General features: G+C 39.8%; 1 long non-coding RNA gene across 1 annotated transcript in view; it reads right to left on the bottom strand.

Annotated features, from left to right (window-relative positions):
* The window catches only part of LOC122685924, a 91,063-nt gene that overhangs the window by 49,788 nt on the left and 15,265 nt on the right, over positions 1–26,010 (bottom strand). Inside the window, exon 2 of the long non-coding RNA XR_006338573.1 lies at positions 2,045–2,189. This is a non-coding gene — a long non-coding RNA (uncharacterized LOC122685924). The remainder of the gene's footprint in view (positions 1–2,044; positions 2,190–26,010) is intronic.

Genomic DNA, 26,010 nt, shown 5'->3' with positions numbered 1-26,010 from the left:
TGGTTTGACTGCTCAATTGTCTTCATTATCCACTGTCAAATTCCAAGTTAAATTTTGGCATTCAGAAGTTCAATGTTTACATTTATTTTCTAGGATACTAATAGCTGAAAACTGGTTCATAAAATTAAAAATCTGTACTGATAATAATTTATTATTTTTTAAGGAAGGGGGGAAAATGTTTAATTGTTTCAAATCTGAATTAAGAGAAGACTCTCAAAACCCCGCTAAGGTTCAGAGACAAGTGTTCTCTTTGAGAAATCATGATGATATTCTTTCTGACTTTTAGCATTTTTGGTGTGAATGGATGAAAGATTTGCAAGGGTGGAAGTGAGATGGAGAAGCAAATAGAAACTGTGTATGTAGAATTTATATTGTCTTTAGGGATATAGTTAAGATGGTATTTTTAGACATTCAGGAGTTTGGGAGAATCCAGGGTAAGGGAGGACTATTGCTAATGAAACTTCTGGAATAATAAAAGTAATTAATATGCAGTTCATGTCAAGCATATAATTACTGATGTTGGGTGACAAGGTAAGCATAAACTGCAACAGACTATTATTCTGAGAGTAAATAATGTGCTTTCTTACCAATTTTAGCATTTGTTCTGGGTAGGGGAAGCTACTAGTTTGCAGTAGGAGTTGGGACTACCTTGAATTGTTTTTTTCTGTTTTTTAGCAGGTAATTTAATAATGAGTGGTGAAGATGCTTAACAGAATGGGGTCAAGGAATACTTGATGAGGAACCTTCTTAGGAGATAAGATTTTAAGATTATCAGTTGCTAATAAGGCCCTGGAGAAGAAAAAAATGTACTCTGCAAGTAATGACTTGTTATTTCATGTACACTTTATGCCGTGTATATATTATGATGACACCTGGATATAAGAGAAGAAAGGAAATAGAGCTTAGTTATAAAGTAAATAAAGAAGAACATTGACTTATTTCAACTTCCACCTTGGATGCAGAACCAAGTGCATCAAGTGGGTACTATGAACAATGAATGCAAATATTCTCTAAGCTAGGTGCTAGGATTTTAGGAGTGTCAATTGAAAAATTAAAAAATGAAAAAGCAAGAAAGAAAATTATGTGATTCTCCCTTGCCTGTGTTATAAGCAGAGGACCCTATGTGGAAGTGCCATTAAGTGCCTACTATCTCTCCTCCAGCAAATTTTCTAACATGGCCAAGCACAGTAGCTTAGACACAATGGGGCAGCTTAAATGTCTGTGCAAGAGACAGCTACATTTGTAAGTTTCCTAAGCACTGTCACCTAAATTATTACAACAGTCTCCTGTGAGATTTCATTACTCTTAATAATATGTAGATAAGGAAGGCAGAACTCAAGAAGTTAAATGCTTTCCCAAAATCAAATAGTCAAGCAGGATCAAAGATGGGTCCCCAACTTAGATCTGACTCCAAATGCAAAGCTCTTTTCACTGACTACACAGAAGCCATATAAACCAAACAAGAGGCATGTGTACCTCCCAGCACTGGGCTTGACCTCAGCCTGGCAACGCAATAAAAATTAGCTCCTGAGTAACAATCCATATCCAAAGAATTGGTTTCACACTACACCTTGTAGCTCCCAGCTTATTTCCAGTGCTTCAATCCACCCAAAATTACAATGACATTCAGGCTTAGAAAGAGCATTTCATCATGCACCCATCATGAACCCTTATTCACTGGAAAACTACGTAGCATTTGCTCAAAAGTTCTTTGACTATCATTCACCCCTCAGTTTTCAATCAGCTGTCTCTTAGTAGCATCTGAAATGACAGAGTAATTTTCAGTGAAGCTCAAGTTTATGAACTTGAAGTAACAGCAAATGTGTAAAGTGAGATTGAAAATACCATCGCATCAGTTTTTCAGAGTTTAAAGATTCTTCAAAGCATGAGAAGAATCACCAAGCTACTTATATATGTCATTAGTTTGAATGGAAAATAATTTCAAACGCTACTTTTGAATAAGAATTTTGTTTCTCAGAGATTTCTTATTTCAGCTCCACCTGGAGAATTTTTCTATCGTATTCTACCACACAATCTGACTTACCTCCATGAAAGATTCTAGGGGTCTCACTCTTCCTTGAGTTGCTTTGGCCTTCTTGTGTAAATCATCAAGGTTGGCACTTAATCCATGGTCATCTGTCATTTCTTCATATACAGACGTCGTTTGTTCCCCGTCTTTTGTTCCTTCCCTAAGGATAAGGACTGTGTATTACATATTTCATACTGTAACAAAACCCCATAGACAGATAAAGTAACAGCACTAGGTCTTAAAAGCAGCAGGCATTACTATATGGTGGGAATTTAGAGGTAAATTTAGCGGTATCACTGATTACACAGTGGTAGAAGGGTTGAGAAGCCAAAAAACTCTTAAGGCAGCCCACAAGTCAGCAACAGTAGGAAGTCCTAATACTGTTGGATGGTGGGGGAGAGCGGGAGGCACAAACGATGGGAGGAGGTGTTACCACAGCCCAGAAGCCAGAGCCTTTCAGTAAGAGCTGGAACCATGAAGAAGACCTAGCTACTGCCAGAGACACCAAAGGAAGCAAAAAGAGAAGTAACAAAACTCTGACTTCTCTGTCCTACTCTCACCCCCCAGTTTTCTACTGTGCCTTCTTTGGTTGCACCTACTTAGGGGCCAAAGAGTAAGAGAGCGTGTCTGTGACACAAACCAGAATGAGAAAAGAATCAGAGAGTAAACAAACAGCTTAAAGAAACAGTGATTAACAAATTCTTATGGTAGATACAGAAACCAATTAATCCATAAGCAACCATCATATATTACAATTTGAGTTTCCCTTTTAAAATGATTAGTATAAAAAATAAAAAATAAAATGATTAGTATAAAAGGCTACAGGATGAAAGGTTAAGATGTGTATAGAGTAGTCTTTTGCTTTTAGCAATGGGAGATCAGGAGATTTGGACGAATCTTCTGAGGATAACTAATGTGCATACACACAATACATATACATATTCTGCCTGAAAGCACTGGATACTGAGCAAAATAGTAATGATTCAGTGTTAGGATTTTTCCTCTGATAAAATTTACTGACTCAGGAAGAGGCAGCCAAAGGGCTATGCAGTACTGTTCTGCAGCTTCATGAAGACAAAGTCACAAATGTTATAGTCTTGAGCTTGGTAAGAGAGTCTAAAACAAAGTGTTAGTTGCTCAGTCATGTCCAACACTTTTCACCTCATGGACTGTAGTCTGCCAGGCTCCTCTGTCTATGGAATTCTCCAGGCAAGAATACTGCCGTGGATAGCCATTCCCTATTCCAGGGGATCTTCCTGACCCAGGGGTTGAACCCAGGTCTCCTGCATTACAGGTGGATTCTTTACCATCTGAGCCACCAAGGAAGCCCAAGAGAGTCTAAGTCACCCTAACAGAGTGAACCAGAAGGAGACTGGCTCTTACATCTATTTCAGCCGAGCTTTGAATCATCTTCATCCCCAAAATTGGATTAAGATGGTTTCAAATTTAAGAGCTGCCAGGCATGTAGTAGAAGAAAACATAAATCTTCCCCAAAGAAAGAACTTATCTTACACATCAAGTTATTTCTACACATAATTTTTCAATACAGCTTCTGAAACCCAATAAAATAACAGCAAGAAGACAAGAACAAGAAACATAGAGCCAAGAGATGATGGAAAGAGACTCACAGTAGATCCAGATATTAGACTTATTAGGCATGAATTTCAAGATAACTATAGTTGCTAAGTGATGATAACTGTTGAAATTGGGTGATGGATTTTTGTGGGTTCTCATATATTTTCCTCTACTTTACAGTATATATTGTGATTTTTTTCCATGATTAAAAGAAAAAAAGTCTATGAATCAATCCAAAGAGAATCCTAGTTGGCTCTTTTGTCATTCCCACATCAGGAACACACCGAACACCACCGTCAAGGGAAACATCACATCATCTTCCTGACATTCATCAAAGTTTGGTAAGTCATGAGCCGCAATGAAATACTGAAAGCAGAAAGACAGAACTATACCTATTCTTTCAAGGAAATAAAAGACCAGATTGTGAATTCAGCACAGAATAGAATTTACTTTCAAAGGACATTTCAAACTGAAGAACAACTAAGTAGAAATTCTAGAAATGAAAAATACAATAGCCAAAGTGAAGACCTCAATGGCTCAGTTTAGAGCAATTTATACACAACTGAAATCAGACTTAATGAACTAAAACTAGTGATGTAAGAAAAATACTTAGCAGAAAGAGGCAAAAAGTTGGAAAATATTTTTCAAAGATGGTAGGAAAATATTGAGAAGCTCTTACATACTTCTGGAATCCTAGAGAGAAAGGAAAGCAATAAATGAGTCCAAAATAACATTTTAAGAAACAGTGGCTAAGAATTTTACCAAATGATGAAAAACAATAAATTGTGGATTCAAGAAGTCCTACAAACTCCAAATAGGGTATAGAAGTCCTCACATAGGCCTTTACTAGCCAAACCACAGTAAAACTGCTGAAAACCAAAAACAAAGAGATATTTTAAATGCAGTTAGTGTAGGTGGCTCACACAGGAGACCCAGTTCAATCCCTGGGTCAGGAAGATTCCCTGGAGAAGGGAATGGCAACCCACTCCAGTATCCTTGCCTGGAGAATCTATGGACAGAGGAGCCTGGTCAGCTATAGTGCATGGGGTTGCAAAGAGTTGGACAGGACTGAGTAACACTTCCACTTTCAGTGTACAAAGAAAACTGCTTTTAAAGAAGCAGCGAGACCAACATCCATCTTCTCAAAACATGAAAATGAATGCCAAATGAAATTTCTTCAAGGTAGGTGCCTTTTGGTGCTTCCCAGGTGGCGCAGTTGGTAAAGGATCCACCATGCAGAAGACACGTTCAATCCCCAGGTTAGGAAGAGTCCCCTGGAGAAGGAAAGGCAACCCACTCCAGTATTCTTGTCTGGAAAATCCCATGGGCAGAGGAGCCTGGAGGGCCACAGTCCATGGGGTTGCAAAGAGTCGGACATGACTGAGCACACACGTAGTTTGGGCACCTTTTGAGAGGAAAAAGGAATGATTGGGGGAGGACCACCGAAGGGCTGCTGTCGATATTTTACCTTTTGACCTTGATGTGCTTACACAGATATTTACTCCATGATTGATTACTGAACTATATATTTTTATGTTTAGTGTACTTTTCTGTATGTTTATCATAGTTCATAATATGTTTAAAAAGCAGACTGTGGTAGAAAGAACTCTAATTATTAAATAATCATGTAATAACTGTCAGGCTGTGCTTAGCTCTATTGGAAAGCAAACTTTATTGTACAGTAAAATTTTAGGCTACAGAAGGAAAATCCCAAATATTTGAGATAAAAAAGTTCTATGAAGCCAAGGTGTATAATTGAAACCAGTCTATCCTCTTCTTTCTTATTTGTGATCCTGAAGAAGCCTGACTGTAAAGACCAAATACATATGCTAATCACAAATAGTCATATCAATAATATGTTAAATACGCTTTCAAAGTGCTTAGTTGAAACCTTTGAAAGCCATTTGCCTCCAAACCCTTAACCATATACCATCCGCTGCTTTTATTATTTGTCAAGTTTTGCATTGCAGAATTCAATAAACAAAGGAGCCAGACTAGGTCTTCTATAATTATTTCATCATTAATCATGCTATCTTTGATCACTGACTTTTCTCTACAATAAAATGTGTAAGCTATCAAAATTATAGGATGGAAATGTATCGGTGCCATTCGCTCTAGATGTGGTAAGCTGCATCCATGCTGCTTATACTGCATCCATACTCCCCAGTGTTGCCATGAAAACGCAAAGAGAAGCTAATTGCACATAGTAAGCGTTTTAATTGATGGGTACCTGACCATTACAGCAATTTCCACTTCCAGAAGCATCCCAGCTGACATTGTTATAGATTAACATAAGTGAAAAGAGTGGGACTAATTGGAGCAATTAATTAAAAATACACAATTAGCTTCCACAGCAGAGATATTTTTTTAGTTCTTACCCTCATCGCTTGAGGCCTGTGAGGACTGTATGGAGTCTTACTACATGGGGGTTATCTGTGCTGATAATTAAAAAGGAGAGACTTGGAAAGAGGGGGGAAAGAGAGGGGACAACTCACAGGCCAACCAGGTGATGGGGTCTGGCCAGTTTCCCTCAGATGAACCAAGAATAAAGCAAAGGTCGGGAGCCTGAGTGAGAACACAAGGTGGTGTCTAAACAAGAGGCCCAGAAACTGAGGGGTTTCATTCTCTTACCAGTTCCTCTGTCTGAAAAGAAGGAAGGTAGCACTTGTCTGTCTACTTCCTAAGAATATGGAGCAGAGTCAGGAAAAGAACACTGCCCCTTTGCACGTCACCCTCACTGTCATTCAGCCTGAGGTTGGGGGACTTCAAAGTTTGGCAGCTGGTTCCTAGAATAAAATCTGATTTCTCTGGTTCCATGTTGGAGTGATAAGAAGGATTCAGCACGTTTCTAGAAGGATGTGAAGAGTCAAGAAAGGGACATATTCTCATCCACTTACATCCTGGTCTCACAGCAAACTGACCTAGCTCTCATCTGAAACATGCAGAGAATGTACCAATGAGCCTGAGCTACAGGGTATATCACAGAAATTCCTTTTATATACTTAAAATCAAGATGTCAGAGTGAAGCTTGCACCACAAAGGAAGCCGAAAGTGAATGAGTAAAAAGTAAGGATTCTTATTGGTCAGAGTCTCTGGGAAAGGTCACTACATGATATCACGTGTCCACCCACAGAGGACCTGCCTGGGTTTTCCTTGGCACCCTTTTCCTGGGCACTCTGCTAGGAACTAACATCCTACATAGGCTCAATTCTTCCCATGACCTACTCTGTTCCAATGAGATGGAGCTAGAATCACAGTGACAGGCTATGTAAAGAGGATGCTCCAGTGAGCAAGTGATATGACCTAGGCTCCAAAGAGAGCTCTTTGTCACAGCTGTTTTCACGCTCTGATACATGTTACATCTGAAAAAGAAGATGAACTTGATGATTCTTGGTTACAAATAAACCAGGTCACTGTTTCAGCATTTCAGTTCAAGCGCAGGATTGTAGATACACGTTTTTTCATGATTCTTCCACAGATTGAAGATGACAAGTGTAGTGGCAAAATACTGACCAGTTCCATAAATTCCTACATATTTAATAGAAACAAATAGTGAATGCTAGAAAACAATGCAAAACCATTCTAAAAGTCGCTTAGCTAAAAATTTGAATAGGTAATGCTAGTGATAATTATGTAGAGGAAAAGGTAAAATTTACCTTTATTTTCCCTCTTGATTCAATACTTAGCTATTATAGCAATGATTGGACAGTTGATACATTTCTCTTTAACTTCAAACATATTTGCATTTTCTTTGCCATCCTCTAGCTGAACACACATAAATCATAGCTACTTGTGCTTGGTAAATATGTTCATCACACAGGCAATCAAAAATTTATGATGCTTCAGTGACTGATGAAAAATGCCAAAACATTTTAATTGCTTTATATACCCATGGCTTCAAGCTCACTCTAACAAAACCAATTAAGGCACTGGCATAACATTTGGCGGCAGAGAACAAATAGATGTAACCTCAAATTACATTCATTACCAAAACTGTTTCCGTCGTTAAGGATGAGAAAAATTGTGTCGAATTAGAATATTATAGATGATATTTAGACCGAGAGGTACCAATAGGCTGCTTAGAGATCAGCCTCCCCACCTTACTAGAATTGTAAAAAAAAAAAAAAAAAAAAAAAAAAAAAAAAAAAAAACCCAGAAATCCACATGAAAGAAAATCAAAAAGGAAGCAAATAACTATTATTATTAATATATGTCTGTGGGCCCAAAATTAAAGGCGAAAGTGTGAAGTTGGTATAGACAATAACTTCTCATTTTTTTTCTATTTGAATTCAGCCTAAATAGCTTTAGACTAAAGTAAACTGACCTACCAGTACAGGCAGAAACATAATCAGAGACAGATAAGAAGAAGCAGTGACTTTCCCCAGTTCTTGGCCCAAGAACTGACCGCAACCTGACTACTGCCCAAGGAAGAAGAGAATAAAAGGGAGATAACAAGCTAGCTCGGCCTTGCCCTGTTTAGGAATGGTCTTGGACTTTAAAATTCAGCTCTTATACAGAAAAAAATAGGAAATGACAAGCTACGATCAATGGCTAAACGTGATACTAGGAAAGTATCATTTGGGTGAATCAGGAAAGCTCTCAGCTGAGAGTAACAGAAAATCCATCTAACATCGACTCAACTAAGAGCATGTTTAACCCTCAGCAAAAGTCTGGATGCAGGCAATGGTTAGTGTCAGTCCACCAGCTAAAAGATAGCAGAACCATGTTGGCTATTCTCTTAGTCTTTCTCTTGGGTCTCTTAACTCATGGTTGCAAAATGGCCTTCAAAATCTAGGCATCATATCTGAATTCAAGGCTAGAAGTAAGGGAAAGGGGTTTCAGGATCACTACACTTTTATTTGGAAAGTGCAACTCTTCCCCAAAGCTGCCAGCAGAATCTTGTTTACGTGTAATTGGACAAAACTATGTACTACTGTCATTCTTGGCTGTGAAAAAGTATGAAAAAGTAAGTATTGGGATGTGGAGGAGGGACTTCTCCCTCTTCCAGAGAAAGAGCAAGTTGTGGGGCCAGGGGCAAGACAGAAATGAGGAAATAAAACCCTTTAAGGAAATAATGTAATCATCTGGCATCAGATTTTCAGATAACATCATTAGAAGTGCAGAGGAAATATTCCCTTCTGTACTTCTCACACATGGGAAAACCTTTCACCAAAGAGCAGACTCTCTCACACCAGCTTACCCTAACAGGAGGAGCATCAATAGTTTCCCTAGACTAACAACTAAAAGGGCCCAGAACATGCCTGGAGCATCATAAAACCTGACAGGTCAAACTACATACAGGCCTTTTGCAGTAAATCAGGTTATGTACAGTCTTCTTAGTACAGGCCTTCTGTAGTATTTCTATCAGGTATAGTCTTCTTCAGTATTTTTATCTACCAAACCACAAATAAGATGGGGAAATGATGGTTACCCTAAGATAAAGACAATGTATGACCTGGTGCAGAAAATGCCAAAATAAATGAAATACTTGACAAACAACTGAATAGTGATTAGAAAGGCAAAACAATTAACATGTACTACTTCTGAAGCAGCTTCAGAGACAGAAAATTTAGAGATGAAATAGGAAAAAGTAGAAAAAGCCCTGCAAAAGTTTTCTAAAAACTAATTGTTAAGATGGTAAGGAACAGGGGGAACTATTTTGGTGCAGAGATGACCTCATTTTTTCCCCCAAGTATGTGCAGATCCACTTGGGGCAAAATATTTTGGCCAGACCCTAATTTCACAGTATGTTTTTCAAGCTAATGAGGCAGACATATACCACTTAGATCCTAATGTGCTGTGATAGCAGAGGACTTTGAAGTATTTTTCATTTACTCAATTAGCAAAGTGGTTCTGAACCCTATCAACTAGATGCATTGAGGAGCTTTTAAACTTATATTCATGTTGGTCCTCCAACTCCCCAGAAATTCTGATTTCATTGGCTTAGGGTAGAGCTCAGGTGTAGCCTGTTTTGTGTTTGTTTCTTATTTAAAACTCTTGCATTGATTCCAGAGTAAAAGCCAGAGTTGAGAAAAATTGGATTAAAAATATAACTCAATGGCACTGAGGGTACAGTCAGAACACATAAAAACACTAATGAGTGAAAATTAGTATCATCTGTCTGACATGCAATTTAACAGTAAGTCAGGTGCCTAAACAAACTGATTCCCTTTCTAAGAATATATCCTAAAGTAATGGGCAAAGAACCAAAGCTTAATATACCAAAATGTTCACTGCAACATTAGTTATTATCAACTGTATCCAATAATGAATACAATGGAACTATCTGACTTATTTGTTAAAATGTTTTCAAAGAAAAACTTCCAAAGTGTTAACAATGGTCTCATAATGGGATTATACCAATAATAATCATTTCTTAACAGTTTTGTGTATTTCCTCAAATCTATATACACATGCTAATTTTAAAATCAAGAAAAAACAACAACAAAAAACATTTATTTCCAAAGTCTTTGGTATTTGTGGGACCTTCATTTGGCTGGAAAAATCTGATTACTGCCATATTCGCTACATACAGGGCTTTTAGTTTGAAGGAAAACTTAGGTTTCCATCATTAAATGATCAGATCAAATAAGCTGTAGAGAAATATTCAAAATATATTTTAGAGAAAACTTTCATAGCTTCTTTATAAGATTAGCTCTATTTCATGAAAAGTATAATTTAGTCTTCAAAAATATAATTTTAAAGGAATGTAACTATATACAGTCAGTAGGTATAATGAAATTCACCCAAATTCTCTAAAGCATTGGTGCCAAAGATGTTATTCCCCTAGGAGAAATTTAACCAGAAATGCTTTTGAATATGTTAAATATACAGGATAATCAATAATAGACTAAGCAACACAGGATAACTGTGGATATTCATTTATAAAGGTGTTTGTTCCTGCAGTACTGGACACTCCATCTTTTTCTCTCCTTATTCTGTACTTCTCATTTTGTCCCCATGATCCTTTCCCCCCCAAAAGAAAGGTAGTTCCCTCCCTGCCCCTCTGAACTCAAATATTTACAATATTTACACTTGCTTTATTTAGCTTTGCTTCATGGAAATTCACGGCTGAGCCAAGCATACTGCAGCATTGGTTTCCAATTTCACATTCCCCAGAAAAAAAAACAGCTGGCTTAATGTCATGGTTATTGAGTTAATTGCTGTTTTGATGACTTAGGGTAATGATTTGCATAAGCCCCTAATTTAAACCTTCAGAAAATGTGCACAAGCTCTGTTGGGTATGGACAAGAGTCCAGTCTGAGTCAGTAAGCTACAGAGAAAGATGGCTGCTGCCCCACTGGCTGGGGAGGGAGGAAGAGAACCTAGCCATGCTGTCAGCCCTCAGGGGTGAGGGTCACTCTCAACTCTGCCAGAACCCTAGAACTTCAGAGGGATCTAAGACTGCAATCCTTGAAAACATACTCATAACCATGTTATTATCACAATGAGTGAATATTTACTATGCTCCAGGTACTGTATTAAAACCTGAACTTGAGTATGTCATCCTCATTGTCTCCACCATCAATGACTCCCAGATACAGAAACAACCTTAGAAAGTGGAAGGTTTTATCCCAGGTGACACAGCAAGAATGGGGATCCAAGATTGACCCCAGGCAGCCCCATGACAGAACAATATTTGAACCACTCACTATAGGAGGTGGGGGTGGGGGCAGGTAAAGAAGAGGGAGCAGAGGTGAGTCAGTCACACCTGAGTGCTAACAGTACGCCAGCCTCTCTGCTAAGCACCTTTCACCCACTTCTGCTATTACAACATCTTAAGATAGGCTTGTGTCATCAACTCCTATCTTACACATAAGAAAACTGAAGTTCAAAGGGGTTACATGATCTCTCTCTGGTCCTTCCAGAAAAATAAATGCTGGAACTAGCATTAGAATTCAGACAGCCCAGATTCCCCAGTGTTTTTGGACCCAATATTTTTTGCAGCTACCAGGAAGAAAAGCTCACTGAGAGGTCTGGCTGGTAATTTGAATCTTGAGCATATTCTAATCTCTAGAAGGATAAGGAAAGTTTCATTTTGTTTTGTTTGAGGTTTTCTGTTATTTGATTTCTTTTTCTTAAAAAGAATGAAAAAGGGACAGTTATGGGGGTCTTCCAACACTGTAACTCCACCTCAAATAGAGGTGGTAGGTACAACAGCACAGAGAAAAAGTTGATCGATCACTCTTCCTCATGGACCATGAGTTTAATCATGAGCGGGTTGTAAGACCAAAGATCATAGCTCAGCTGGTAAAGAATCTGCCTGCAATGCAGGAGACCCCGGTTTGATCCCTGGGTTGGGAAGATCTCCTGGAGAAGGTATAGGCTACCCATTGCAGTATTCTTGGGTTTCCCTTGTGGCTCAGCTGGTAAAGAATCTACCCACAATGCAGGAGACCTGGGCTTGATCCCTAGGTTGGGAAGATTCCCCTGAAAAGGGAAAGGCTAGCCACTCCAGTATTCTGGCCTGGAGAATTCCATGGACTATATAGTCCATGGGGTCACAAAGAGCCAGACATAACTAGAGACTAAAAATAGTACATGTAAATTAAAGAGAGTTGTTCTTGAGTACCATTATCTTTTTCATAGATGCTACATTAAAAAAAAAAAAAATTTCCTCACAGTAAATACAAACTATAGCATGAGACCTAAATTCAGATGCCTGTTGGAGTCTATTACACACCATATTATTTCCCTGGTATTTGATGAAAGTGAGAAAGGATGATGAACATTTTGGCAGGCTTTAGACTGGGCTGATCAATATTTTCCATTTCCCCATTTATGTGCTCCTACAACTCACCAGGCGAGAGGACAAGTTAACCGGATACAGCAGGAGAGAACGGGCCAAGCAGACCCATAAGTCAAAGCAAAAAGAGAAGGGAAAAATTAATGGAAAGAAGCTGGGGGAAGAAGAGAGGGTTAGAGAAACACAACAACAAGCTCATAAAATAGCTTTTGAAGTGACCAGTACACATATAATGAAGAGTGAGTGAGAAAGCAACTTAAAGGAAATCAGTCCTGAATATTCATTGGAAGGACCGATGCTGAAGCTGAAGCTCTGATATTCTGGCCACCTGATGTGAAGAACTAACTCACTGGAAAAGACTCTGATACTGGGAAAGATTGAAGGCAGGAGGAGAAGGGGACGACAAAGGATGAGATGGTTGGATGGCATCACCGACTCAGTGGGCATGGGTTTGAGCAGGCTCCGGGAGTTGGTGATGGACAGTGAAGCCTGGCGTGCTGCAGTCCATGGGGTTGCAAAAAATTGGACATGACTGAACTGACTGAACTGATTCACCCCATACCAGCCCAGCGCTGTCAGTCAGTCTCCACGTAACTGGTAACAATCCCAGAAGTTTCAGGTCCTAGATACACCACAAAGAGGAGACCCAGAAGGGAACTTTGAAACTATAGTCAGTTTCAACATCTAAGATCTGTCTCAGTAGGCTGAAGGCTGTCATTAGAGTCACTATAGACAACTTAGGCTCCAGGCTCCCTGACACTGCTGGGTTTGGGTGTCTTGCTTGCTGGGTCCCCACTTTCCCTAAAGACTTGAAAGTTGGCAGTAATGGAAGAAAGGTATGAAGATCTCAGGATAAAGTCAAGTCTTAGGTGGATTACCAGTAAATACCTATCTCCTAGCACGCTCTGGTGGGCTAGGATGAGGAACTGTATCAGAGCCCATTGCTAAGTTTCTTCAATTAAGCAGAGCTTGGGGACAGATTTAAGTGTATCAAAGCCAAACCATCACAAACCATGGAATCAGGAAACACCCACGAGGTCAGTGTTAGAAACATGGACATCAGGATCCATAAAAAGCCAAGAGAGTAATGAAGAATGAGATCAGGAATAATGAAGACCCAAGTCAGGCTTCCTAGGAAGAAAAGGAAAAAGTGGACAGTCACCAAGGATCTAGGTGCTTGTACAGATGGGAGAAGAGACACACAGAACTCCAACAAGAGCATCTCCTATACCTTCAAATGACCTGCTACACCTGCTCAAGTCTCTTACAGGTGATTGTTCCTCATGAATGTATCCCCAGGGGCCCCTCAATCTGCTTACTTTCCCATACTTTTTGGATGAGAATGGGTGTTTCTTAAATTTGCTTCTCGGCTATGCACAGCTCCCATCTACACATAATAAACTAATAACTCACAAAGCAACAGGATAACCTTCTGTGAAACTCCACTTGACATGGCCTTGCAGACAAAGAAGGGCCTTCAGATGAGCCTATGGCCTCATGAGATACACACTTGATAAGCTATCCCTAGGAAGGGCAAGAAAGAATATGACACCAAAAAAAAAAAAAAAAAGAATATGACACCAAGGCATCAAAAAGGACTTTAATTTTACCTATAATGTTTCATCTTATTAAATGAATTTGGAGTTTGAAATGTTAATTATAAATTTTACATGTTGGAAATAAGTTGTTATATTATGCTCCATGCTTTTCAATATTTTTTAATGAATAAAAATAAAAAGAAACAAAAAATTATGAGAGAGAGGAAGGGAGGATCGGGGGATAGATGGGGGAGTGCTGGAGGGGAAATGAGAGGGAAGGTGGAGAGCTGGATAAGCGTGAGAGGGAAATAGTCCTGTGGAAAGGCTCTGTGAAGATGACTGGACGAAGCCTGAACTGAAGCCAGGCTCCACTGAGGTCCCTACATATCCAAACAAAAGAAGGAAGAAGTTTTAGAAGCCATGAACATACAGATATTCTTAGAATCCAAAGAACCAAGAGAAGTCCTCTCAGAATCAGTGTAACCTGAGGCTCCAAAGGGAAGAAGAGAATTATGATCAACAGGTAAATTCCATCGATGTTCCCAGAATTTCAGGGATCTGGTAATGATATAAACCTCCCATCAAACATTTTCAATTCATCTGTCAAATCTAGCAAGGCAGTGTTTCTCTGGTTTAGAGTGGAAGCTCAGAAGAAAACAGAATTCACTTTGCAGTTAAATTCCAAACCAATCTGTCAGGAAATGGACCTTTTCTATGATGGAGTCCCTGTATCACATTTACATTTCTGAAACAGAAATATGAGCAGTAAACATACACCTGGAGACTGTCTACCTCCTATGCTAGAAGCACAAAAATCCATTCCCTCTTGTGTTAAGAAAGAAACTGGAGGTTTTTTTCCTCTCATAAGACTTTAAATATTCAAAACTAGCAGCTTATCAAATTTTCAGTGTTGGAGAGAAGAAAAAATTTCAAACATGTATTGATTGTTTCCTCTCATTAATTGAATACTGGTAATGGCAGAGAATTCATAACTAACTGCCGGCCAAATACATCCTCTCATTAACTCCTGCCGCTTAATTGTATCAATTGAAAGGTTCTGATTTTATTACGCCTTTTCAGATACTTAAATTCATCTATTGGGAAAGGAAGAATTTAGAAGATTCAAGTCACATATGGCTAAATTTCCCCAGAAGAAATCATCTTTTAGTACAAAAGGGATTGTCTGAGACAATCGACTGACAGGTTTCCTGCCCTGACTTTTTAAGGCTGTCGGAGAACAAAGCAACCACCCTACAGTGGGTGTGATTTCTATAAGCCACATTTGATAGGAAGAAAAAAGCTTAGCCTCCTCACTTGACAGTCACACTCCGGTTCGGGGAGAAGGTAAAATCCAACCACAGCATCTGGCTAGCAGAAAACTACCTCAATGTAAGAAAATGCATTTATGTATCCCTTCCTGGAACAGAAGGTAATTCAGAGCTGCAGAGAAAAACAGTGGCATGTTTCAAAGCCATACAGTAAAGGGATAAGGAAATCCATATAAGGTCAACAAAGAAATAATCTGAACCTAGAGGTCATTCAAGACATGAGTCCAGGGCATTTGCGGTTGTTTTTAGGCATCAGAAATGGTTTGTTTCTGGGACGGAGAAACACAAAATTGAACAAAATGAGCAATATATTACTGGGAAGTTTTTGTATATGGGGACTAGTTTAAATGTAAACACCACTGTCTAACTCTATAATCAGGAATGAATTTTTGCCTCCTTTTCAAAAAGAAAAAGAAAAATTCTTGACCATGAAAAACAGCACTCTCGGGAAAGCTACTTTAAAAGAGGAAAAAACCTGCCAAATAGTATCACTCTGGTCTCTTTACTGATCACCAATCCATTTAAGTAGCCTCTTTTCCTAATTTTCCCAAAGTGGTGTTTTCTCACAGCATGTGGGTATACAACACTTCATGGAAGGCCTGGAACCACGGTAGAAATCATATCAGAGCCCCCAACATGGGCCAGTAATATAAAATACAATCACTCATTTTATGCTGCTCAAATGAAAAAAAATGATATAAAATTATATGCAAATTCTGATTTTGTTAACATTAACCATGGTGGATGGGGAGGGGAGGACACGCAAAACTGCTTAATAGTAGTTATCTTAAGGTAATAAAATCATCACTCATTTTTTTTCCTTCCCCCAAATTATCTACATCTTCTCTGATGTAGTTGCCCTTCAACATGCTGAAGTAGACAGCCTTCTCTTCTGGCTCCCATATCTTTGGGTTTCCTTTTTATATTTATAAAAGAATGTCATCTCTGGCTCAGCTTATCGAATTCTCTGAAGTCTGTGTCTCTGCACTTTCCTATCTGCAAAGAACTGCCTTTCAGTTACTCATCCAAGATGACCTCCAATTCTTTGCTGCTCAATATTTTGCAAAGGTTCATTTGAAAATACATAGTATAAATAGAGAATTGCCTGAAGACTCTTTCTTTTCCTTTATAGAATTATACTGTGGCAAAATACCAGCCAAGAGGGATGTTCTATAAAGCAGTCCTATATAATTCAGTGGCAGTCACTGTGGGGGTATTTGAGGAAATTGATCACTGGAGCTCAAAATATCCTCTTTATTTGTACCTCTGAGAACACTTAATTCTGTTCTCAGTGCCAGGGATAATTGAGCTTCTAAGAAACTTTTTAAAAAAATCATGTAACCAAATTAGACTTTCCTCTTTGCCCTGGTTGCTGGATGCCCAGAGGCAAATTTTCACCCCACAGGCACACATGTTCTACACTCAACTTTGCTTTCTTTCTTGTCCTAAGTCCTCATTATATTTTATACTCTTACCTTTTTTAGATTATTTTTGGCTGTGCTGGGTCTTTGTTGCTGTGTGTGGGCTTTCTCTAGTGGCAGCAGTTGGAGGCTGCTCTTCGTTGCAGCGTGTGGGCTTCTCATCATGGTGGCTTCTCTTGTTGCGGAGCACAGGCTCTTGGTGTACGGGCTTCAGTATGCAGCTCAGGGGCTTAGTAGTTGCCGTGTATTGCTCAGTTGCTCCACTGCATGTGGGATCTTTCCCAGACCAAGGATCTAACCCATGTCTCCTCCATTGGCAGGTGGATTCTTAACCACTGGACCAGCGGGGAAACCCTATTCTCATTTTTTAATTGTCTTAAAGTCTTTATGAAAGAAGAGAGTTATAAGAAAAGGATTTGACTTAATGTTATGCAGAAAAACAAGTTTGAAAAAGTGTCTGTGGACTGATAGAAGCATACAATCAAAACTTCCTTTCACTCTTCAGTGAAGAAGACAGTCACAGCATCTTCTCTGGCAAAACAACACTGGTAAAGGAAAAGAACACTTCTCCAACCTTCAATGTTTTCTCTAAGAATCCTGGGTTGTTTTCCATAAGAAAGCTGGATCTCTTTAAGAATTTCTGAGCTAGCAAAATGTTTTCATTAAATACATCCCAACAGTTTTTCTCAGTGATTTGTCCCAGGGAAATGTGTGTGCATGAGAGGACCTGGTTGTTTGTTTTGCATCAACACAAGCACACATTAATATTCACTTTGAGGGGAAATAGTATAGATAAGGAAGAATCCCGTGAATATCTGTTCTAGGCCTTTTCCAAACAGAGTAGTAATTGGTTCTAACTCTGCTTAGCTAGGGACAAGTCAACATGAGATGGCAAACCTGTAATTCCAAGGCAGCCATTGCATATACTTCCAACTGTATAAAGATTATTGTATAAATGATCATAATGTTCCGGGTAGTCCCTTGGGACTGAGTATGAAGCATTAAGCAGAAATTTCCTTATGTATTAAGGGTAGGAGGGAAGATGCTTGCTTTCATATTTAAAACATTGCATGCAATATGAACCAGAGGTGGCTTGTTTACCCCCTGAATTACTTTCTAGAAAGATTTCCATCACTTTTTCTGTAGAAATGGAGCTCTACCTCATCAGAGTTGTTCTATGCAACCTCAGCTGTGATGAATGCTTTTCCCCACAAAAATAAGTCCTCAAAGGATGACTGCATGACCTTAAGCAGCAATACAAATTAATGTATGCTAACTATGTGCCTGAACTCCTACAAAGCTTTTTACTAGAAGATCTCATTACTCTTTACCACCAACCTTCAAGACAGGTCTATGCCCATTTTCATGCTGAAACTCAGGCTGCTAAGTACTTTGCCCAGGGTCACACAGTTACCAGATAACTGAAACAGGATTAAAACCCAGATCTAACTCCCGAGTACAGGCTCTTAAACATGAGTTGATTGGAACTCCAGTTGTCCAGAAGAACAGAATGTCTACATTCTCTTTCCAGTACCTGCCCACTCCAGTGGATCTAAGAACTTCCCAGGCATTTCCTCATAAACAAGCAGTCTGTTCATCCTGCTTGCTCCTAGGTAACCCCTAGAACCAGAACTCCAATGTCTCCTTTGACCCCAGAAGACCATAACAGCTTCCAACAGAAGATGGTTGTTTTAGAAAACAAAGGCTGGAAACCTGGTGCTATGGACTTACTATTTGCATCACCCCAAACTTCAAACATTGAAGCCCAGGAGGTAAGATCTTTGGCAGATAATCAAGTTTAAATGAGGTCATGAGGCTGGAGCCTCCACGATGGCATTAAGGTCCTTGTAAGAAGAGGAAGAGAAGGACTTTCCTGGTGGTCCAGTAGTTAAGAACCCACCTTGCAAGGGATGTGGGTTCAGTCCCTATAGGGGAGCTAAGATTCCACATGCCATGGAGCAACTAAGCCTGTGTGCACAAATGGAGAGCCCATGTGCTGCAACTAAGACTGACAAAGCCAAATAAATAAATATTTAAAAAAAGAAGAGGAAGAGAGACCAGAACTCCCTCTGCCATGTGAGGACACAGAGAGAAGGTAAGCCAGGAAGAGAGGCACTAAATCAGCAGGCACCTTGATCTTGGCCTTCCCAGCTTCTAGAACTCTGAGAAACAAATTCCTGGTATTTAGGCCACCTAGTTTGGGGTATTTTGTTATGGGAGTCCAAGCTAATACACCTGGGATCCCATGAAGCTCAGTAAAGTCTTCCATTGGCTATCAATGCCTTCACTGGAAGGCCTGGTCACTTCCAACTGTCTCTAGAGCAGTGGAGGTAAGCTTGACCTCTACCCTAGCGCTTCTCAATAAGAATGGCATGACCTCCAGAGGGTATCTTAAAATTAGAAGGGCACATTTTGGTCGTCACAATGACTGAAGGTATGTTACCAGCTTTTATTGGGCAGGGCCAGGGATTCTAGACATCCTGCAAAGCAGGTAATACCTCTTACTCATCAAGAACTATGACCTACATGACTCAAACACCCAAAAATACTCCACCAAGCATAAAAGTTTTCTCCCTTGTTTATAATTATCTGAGCTTAGACTCTGTTTTATGTATAAGCACACAAGGTCTTGGCAAGGTTTTAACTTATACTGAAATCTCCAGGAATGCAGCTATCATGTCCAGTAAACAGAAAGTTATTGGGTGTGTTTGGAACATCAAGTGTTGTGGACCACTATTTCAGAAAATCATATTCATTCCCTTCCTGAATGTGGGCAACTCAGTATTTCTCGTTGCTGGGCACCCCCAAACTCCAGGAGAGTATGCGAGATGCTGGTGGAACAGCACCCCCGCTCACCTCTCAGAACTAGCGGAGACCTGTGAGCAGCATGCAGTTCTGTGAGTGAGGAGGGCTGTGGGCTCCTGGGACCCAGAAACCAGTGTTTGCTACCCACAACAGGAGCACCTCCAGGCTGCACGCATGGGAGGGCTGTGGACCCCTGGTGCCCACCCATCAGGGTTCATCCCTTAAGAAAGGCACTTGTTCTGCATAATCTCTATCAATGAACAAGTATCACAGATCACGTTCAGTGGTTAAATTACACAAAGTGGAACCCCACTGTTAACTTCTTCCCACAAAGCAACTTTAGCACAAGATAAGTGTTTGTGTCTGGGCCCAGACTTTACACTGCCAAGTTATACAAGGATTCTGGTACAAAGCTTCACATCTATGAGAGGCCCATGGTCCAAAGGACAGAACTTAATGAAGGCTTCAAGCGTTTGGCGTCTCAGTTCTGATTCCAGTAGGAATTTCAGTAGATTACAGAAGGTACAGTCAGTACAGGCTGGGGACAGATCATTCTCACGTGTGCACGCACGGAAGCCTCCCAGTGTGGGCTCCATGGCTGTGATCCCAAACATTACAGGAATGTCAACACAGTTGAACAGACTGGACAGAACCTTAGAAGGTTAAAATCACTACAGAAGGGAAAAATTATACAGCAATTAAAGAGTAATGTTTTGTGATCCTCAACCTTATTGAATATGACAACATGTATATAATGGCTAATATGTCATAGACTCTGTCTCACATGACACTAGCAACCAAAGACAAAAATAAGCCATGATAAAACACATGAGCATAGCAGGGGGTTCTGGGGAAGAGGGGGTGATGATCTCACAGGGACAGGGAGGGGAAGAAGCCTAAGTGTGCATACTAAGGGGGTTAGCCTTTGGAAGGAAAGATACCAGAAATGTCTCAACAAGAGTAATGTGTGCAACAGAGAAAGCTGAGAAGGTGAATTCGGCAGTCCAGCTACACATGATCCTTGAACATATTGGTATGAAATGCACAAATCTACTTACATACAGGTTATTTCAATAAATATATTAGAAAATTTTTTGGACACTTGTGACAATTTGAAAAACATGCAAGCAAACTGCAAAGCCTAGATATACAAAAAATTAAGAAAAATGTTATGTCATGAATGCATGAAACACATGTAGATATTAGTCTATCTTTATAGTGGCATAAAAGTGAGTGATATTTAAAATATAAAATTAATCATGTATTAGTTTCCTTACTGTTTTATAACTTTGCTTTCAAAGAATTACATTACCATACAGTATGCCCCTCTCTCTAGTAACTGGAGAAACTGCATTTCAGCCTGTCATCACAGGTAATTGTTGTTTTTAAATGTAACAATGTTTCCAATACAATACAATATCCAATATGAATATGGCTAATACTGTATGCCATAAAATTTTTATAACTATTCATTCACTAATGTATACATTGGGCTACTGTGAAGCAATTGCATTGATTACACTAGGCTACCACAGAGCAATCATATTGCTGTTTCTTCATTATCAATGCATGAATTGTTACCCTTATAAATACATATATATTCCTTTGTACATTATCTTCTTACTTCTGATGCTAGTGTTAGTAATATATATAACATCTACAATGTTTCCTATCATATGAAACGGGTTTCCCTGATAGCTCAGTTGGTAAAAAATCCACCTGCAATGCAGGAGACCCCAGTTCAATTCCTGGGTCAAGAAGATCCACTGAAGAAGGGATAGGCTACCCACTTCAGTATTCTTGGGCTTCCCTTGTGGTTCAACTGGTAAAGAATCCGCCTGTGATGCAGGAGATCTGGGTTCAATCCCCGGGTTGAGACGATCCCGTGGAGATCTTCTGAAATACTGAATTTATAATTTATGATACTGAATTATAATTATAAATTATAAGCTTATAATTTATAATACTGAAAGGTTACCCATTTCAGTATTCTGGCCTGGAGAATTCCATGGACTGTACAGCCCATGGGGTCACAATAGTGTTAATAATACATATAACATCTACAGTGTTTTCTATCATATAAGACAGTATTGACATAGGTTATTAACAGACCATTCATCTTATAAATAGGCAATGTAAATATACAGTATGAATAAGAAACAGTACAGTATTGTAAATGTAATTTCTCTTCCTAACAGTTTTCTTAATAACATTTTCTTTTCCCTGATTTACTTTACTTTGTGAATACAGTATATAATACATTTAACATGCAAAATACGTGTTACTTGACTATTTAAGTTATCAGTAAGTCTTCTGGCCAACAGCAGGCTTTTAGTAGCCAAGTTTTCATGGAATCAAAAGTTGTACACAGATTTTTGACTGCACAGGGTTGGAGCATTGGCACCCTGAACCCCTGAGTTGTTCAAGGGTCAACTGTATAAATAAATGCCACAAACCTTCACAGTCTGTTATTCAGTCCAATTCAATCAATCGAACACTTCCAGTATACCCCCAGGAAGTTGTTTTTCTTTTCTTTTTTTAATTAACAAGGAGGTATTTGGAAAGAGAAACACAGCCCACCAAAAATCTTGGTAACCACATAAAAAGGCACAGAGTTTGCTGCTATCATTGTAAACCTAAGCACACTGCCAGGTCTAGATACAGGACAAGTATTTATAGAATGACTTAAATGGCCAGCACCTTTTCCTTCCAGAGATATTTCAGTGATTAAGAAAATAAAGATTCTAATGTAATAGCTACTTTATCTGACAGGGTATCACACCTGTCAGTGAAAAAAGACAAACTGAAGCCAATTCATATCAGAGTCAAAGGAAATGGGAAGAGAATTTGACCTACTGATAAACAATTCCTGTTTTCATTTTCAGTTTCTAAATAATCCTTGCTGCAATATTTCTAGTAATTCCTCCAGTGAATCTTCCCCTGAAGTGGACCTTGATTTGAGGAAATGATATTAGATTTACAAGGCAACTTTCCATTCCTCTTCATATCCTGTGAATTTTCTGCCATAGGCAGGACCTCCCAAGTTTCTTGAGAGAGCCAGGCAGAAGGCAGGGCAGGGATTGAGAAGTGGAATGGAGAAAACAAAAATAAGTAAATTTATTTGGATGTGATTAAATTTCCCTTGTAAAGACAGAAAGAAAAATAATAGCAACTGTGCTTGTTTTTTTTCCTTCAAGTTAGTGGAATTTCTAATGACCACCCTTTGCCATGGATCCTAATTAGAACAACAGAGGGAGGGATGTTTCCATTTCTCTCTTCAAGGAATCTCTAAGACTCCAGGTTTTGCTGGGGTGAGACAATTTGGTATTGCCATGATAATACAAATTCTTCTTGGTGTCTCTTGCTTTGTTCTATCACTTTACTTTTGCCTTGCTCCCCCAAAATGGATGGAAGCCAGATTTAAGCATGGCCACTTGGAAAAAACCCCAGCAAGACGTGAGGCGCTGGAGCAGCAGCTGCGTGGTGCTGGAGCAGCTGTGAGGAGAGACCCCACAACCAAGGGCAGAGAAGCCCCAGCAAGACGGTAGGAGGGGTGAAATTGCATTTAGAATCAAGCCCCAGACCCGCCAGAGATGCTCAGAGGGCTGAGACAAACCTTGAGTGCACCAGGACCCAGAGACCCCACAGAGACTGAGACAGAACTGTGCTTGGGTGTCTCCTGAGGAGGTGAGAGTCAGCAGTGGACTGCTGTGGGGGCAGGGGCTCTGGGTGCAGCAGACCTGGGTGTGGCATAAGCCCTCTTGGAAGAGGTCACCGTTAACCCAGCATAGAGCCGCCAGGACTCACACAGGACTGGGGAAACAGACTTTGGAGGGCACAAACAGAAACTTGTGAGCACCAGGACCCAGGAGAAAGGAGCAGTGACCCCACAAGAGACTGACCCAGACATGCCCATGAGTGTCCAGGAGTCTCCAGTGGAGGTGTGGGTCAGTGGTGGCCTGCTGCAGGGTCGGGGTCACTGAGTGTACCTGTGCATGCAGACCTTTTGAAGGAGGTCCCCATTATCTTCATTACCTCCACCACAGTTTGGCCTCAGGTAAATAACAGGGAGGGAACACAGCTCCACCCATCAACAGAAAATTGGACTAAAGATTTACTGAGTATGGCCCCGCCCATCAGTACAAGACCCAGTTTCCCCCTCAGTCAGTCTCTCCCATCAGGAAGCTTCCATAAGCCTCTTATCCTTCTCCATTAGAGGGCAGACAGACTGAAAACCACAATCACAGAAAACTAACCTATCTGATCACAGGGACCACAGCCTTATCTAACTCAATGAAACTATGAGCCATGCCGTGTAGGGCCAGCCAAGACAGACAGGTCATGGTGGAGAGTTCTGACAAAATGTGGTCCACTGGAGAAGGGAATGGCAAACCCACTTCAGTATTCTTGCCTTGAGAACCCCATGAACAGTATGAAAAGGCAAAAAGATAGGACACAGAAAGATAAACTCCCCAGGTCAGTAGATGCCCAATATGCTACTGGAGATCAATGGAAAAATAACTCCAGAAAGAATGAAGAGACAGAGCCAAAGCAAAAACACCACCCAGTTGTGGATATGACTGGTGAGGGAAGTAAAGTCTGATGCGGTAAAGAGCAATATTGCATAGGAATCTGGAATGTTAGGTCCATGAATCAAGGAAAATTGGAAGTGGTCACACAGGAGATGGCAAGAGTGAACATTGACATTTTAGGAATCAGTGAACTAAAATGGGCTGGAATGGGTGAATTTAACTCAGATGACCACTGTATCTACTACTGTGGGCAAGAATCCCTTAGAAGAAATGGAGTAGCCATCATAGTCCACAAAAGAGTCCAAAATGCAGTACTTGAATGCAATCTCAAAAACGACAGAATGATCTCTGTTCATTTCCAAGGCAAACCATTCAATATCACAGTAATCCAAGTCTATGCCCCGACCAGTAATGCTGAAGAAGCTGAAGTTGAATGATTCTATGAAAACCTACAAGATCTTCTAGAAGTAACAGCTAAAAAAGATGTCCTTTTCAATATAGGGGACTGGAATGTAAAAGTAGGAAGTCAAGAAACACCTGAGTAACAGGCAAATTTGGCCTTGGAGTACAGAATGAAACAGGGCAAAGACTAATAGAGTTTTGCCGAGAGAACACACTGGTCATAGCAAACACCCTCTTCCAACAACACAAGAGAAGACTTTACATGTGGACAACACCAGCTGGTAATGCCCGAAATCAGATTGATTATATTCTTTGCAGCCAAAGATGGAGAAGCTCTATACAGTCAGCAAAAACAAGACTAGGAGCCGATTGTGGCTCAGATCATGAACTCCTTATTGCCAAATTCAGATTTAAATTGAAGAAAGTAGGGAAAACCACTAAATCATTCAGGTATGACCTAAATCAAATCCCTTAAAATTATACAGTGAAGTGACAAATAGATTCAAGGGATTAGATCTCACAGACAGAGTGACTGAAGAACTATGGATGGAGGTTCATGACATTGTACAGGAGACAGAGATCAAGACCATCCCCAAGAAAAAGAAATGCAAAAAGGCAAAATGGTTGTCCGAGGAAGACTTACAAATAGCTGTGAAAAGAAGAGAAGTTAAAGGCAAAGGAGAAAAGGAAAGATATACCCATTTGAATGCAGAGTTCCAAAGAATAGCAAGGAGAGATAAGAAAGCCTTTCTCAATGATCAGTGCAAAGAAATAGAGGAAAACAATAGAATGGGAAAGACTAGAGATCTCTTCAAAAAAATTAGAGATACTAAGGGAACAGTTCATGCAAAGAAGGGCTCAATAAAGGACAGAAATGGTGTGAACTTAACAGAAGCAGAAGATATTAAAAAGAGATGGCAAGAATACACACAAGAACTATACAAAAAAGATCTTCACAACTCAGATAATCACAATGGTGTGATCACTCACCTAGAGCCAGACATCCTGGAATGAGAAATCAAGTGGGCTTTAGGAAGCACTACTACGAACAAAGCTAGTGGAGGTGATAGCATTCCAGTCGAGCTATTTCAAATCCTAAGAGATGATGCTGTGAAAGTGCTGCACTTAATATACCAGCAAATTTGTAAAACTCAGCAGTGGCCACAGGACTGGAAAAGGTCAGTTTTCATTCCAATCCCAAAGAAAGGCTATGCCAAAGAATGCTCAAACTACCGCATAATTGCACTCATCTCACACGCTAGTAAAGTAATGCTCAAAATTCTCCAAGCCAGGCTTCAACAGTACATGAACCGTGAACTTGCAGATGTCCAAGCTGGATTTAGAAAAGGCAAAGGAACCAGAGATCAAATTGCCAACATCTGCTGGATCATCAAAAAAGCAAGAGAGTTACAGAAAAACATCTATCTCTGCTTTATTGACTATGCCAAAGCCTTTGACTGTGTGGATCACAGTAAACTGTGGAATATTCTGAAAGAGATGGGACTACCAGACCACTTGAGAAACCTGTATGCAGGTCAGGAAGCAACAGTTAGAACTGGACATGGAACAACAGACTGGTTCCAAATAGGAAAAGGAGTACGTCAAGGCTGTATATTGTCACCCTGCTTATTTAA

Source organism: Cervus elaphus, chromosome 29, assembly GCF_910594005.1.
Source record: "Cervus elaphus chromosome 29, mCerEla1.1, whole genome shotgun sequence".
Lineage (NCBI taxonomy): Eukaryota > Metazoa > Chordata > Mammalia > Artiodactyla > Cervidae > Cervus > Cervus elaphus.
Note: the sequence above shows the minus strand (reverse complement) of the source record. Positions and strands in the feature narration are given on the sequence as shown.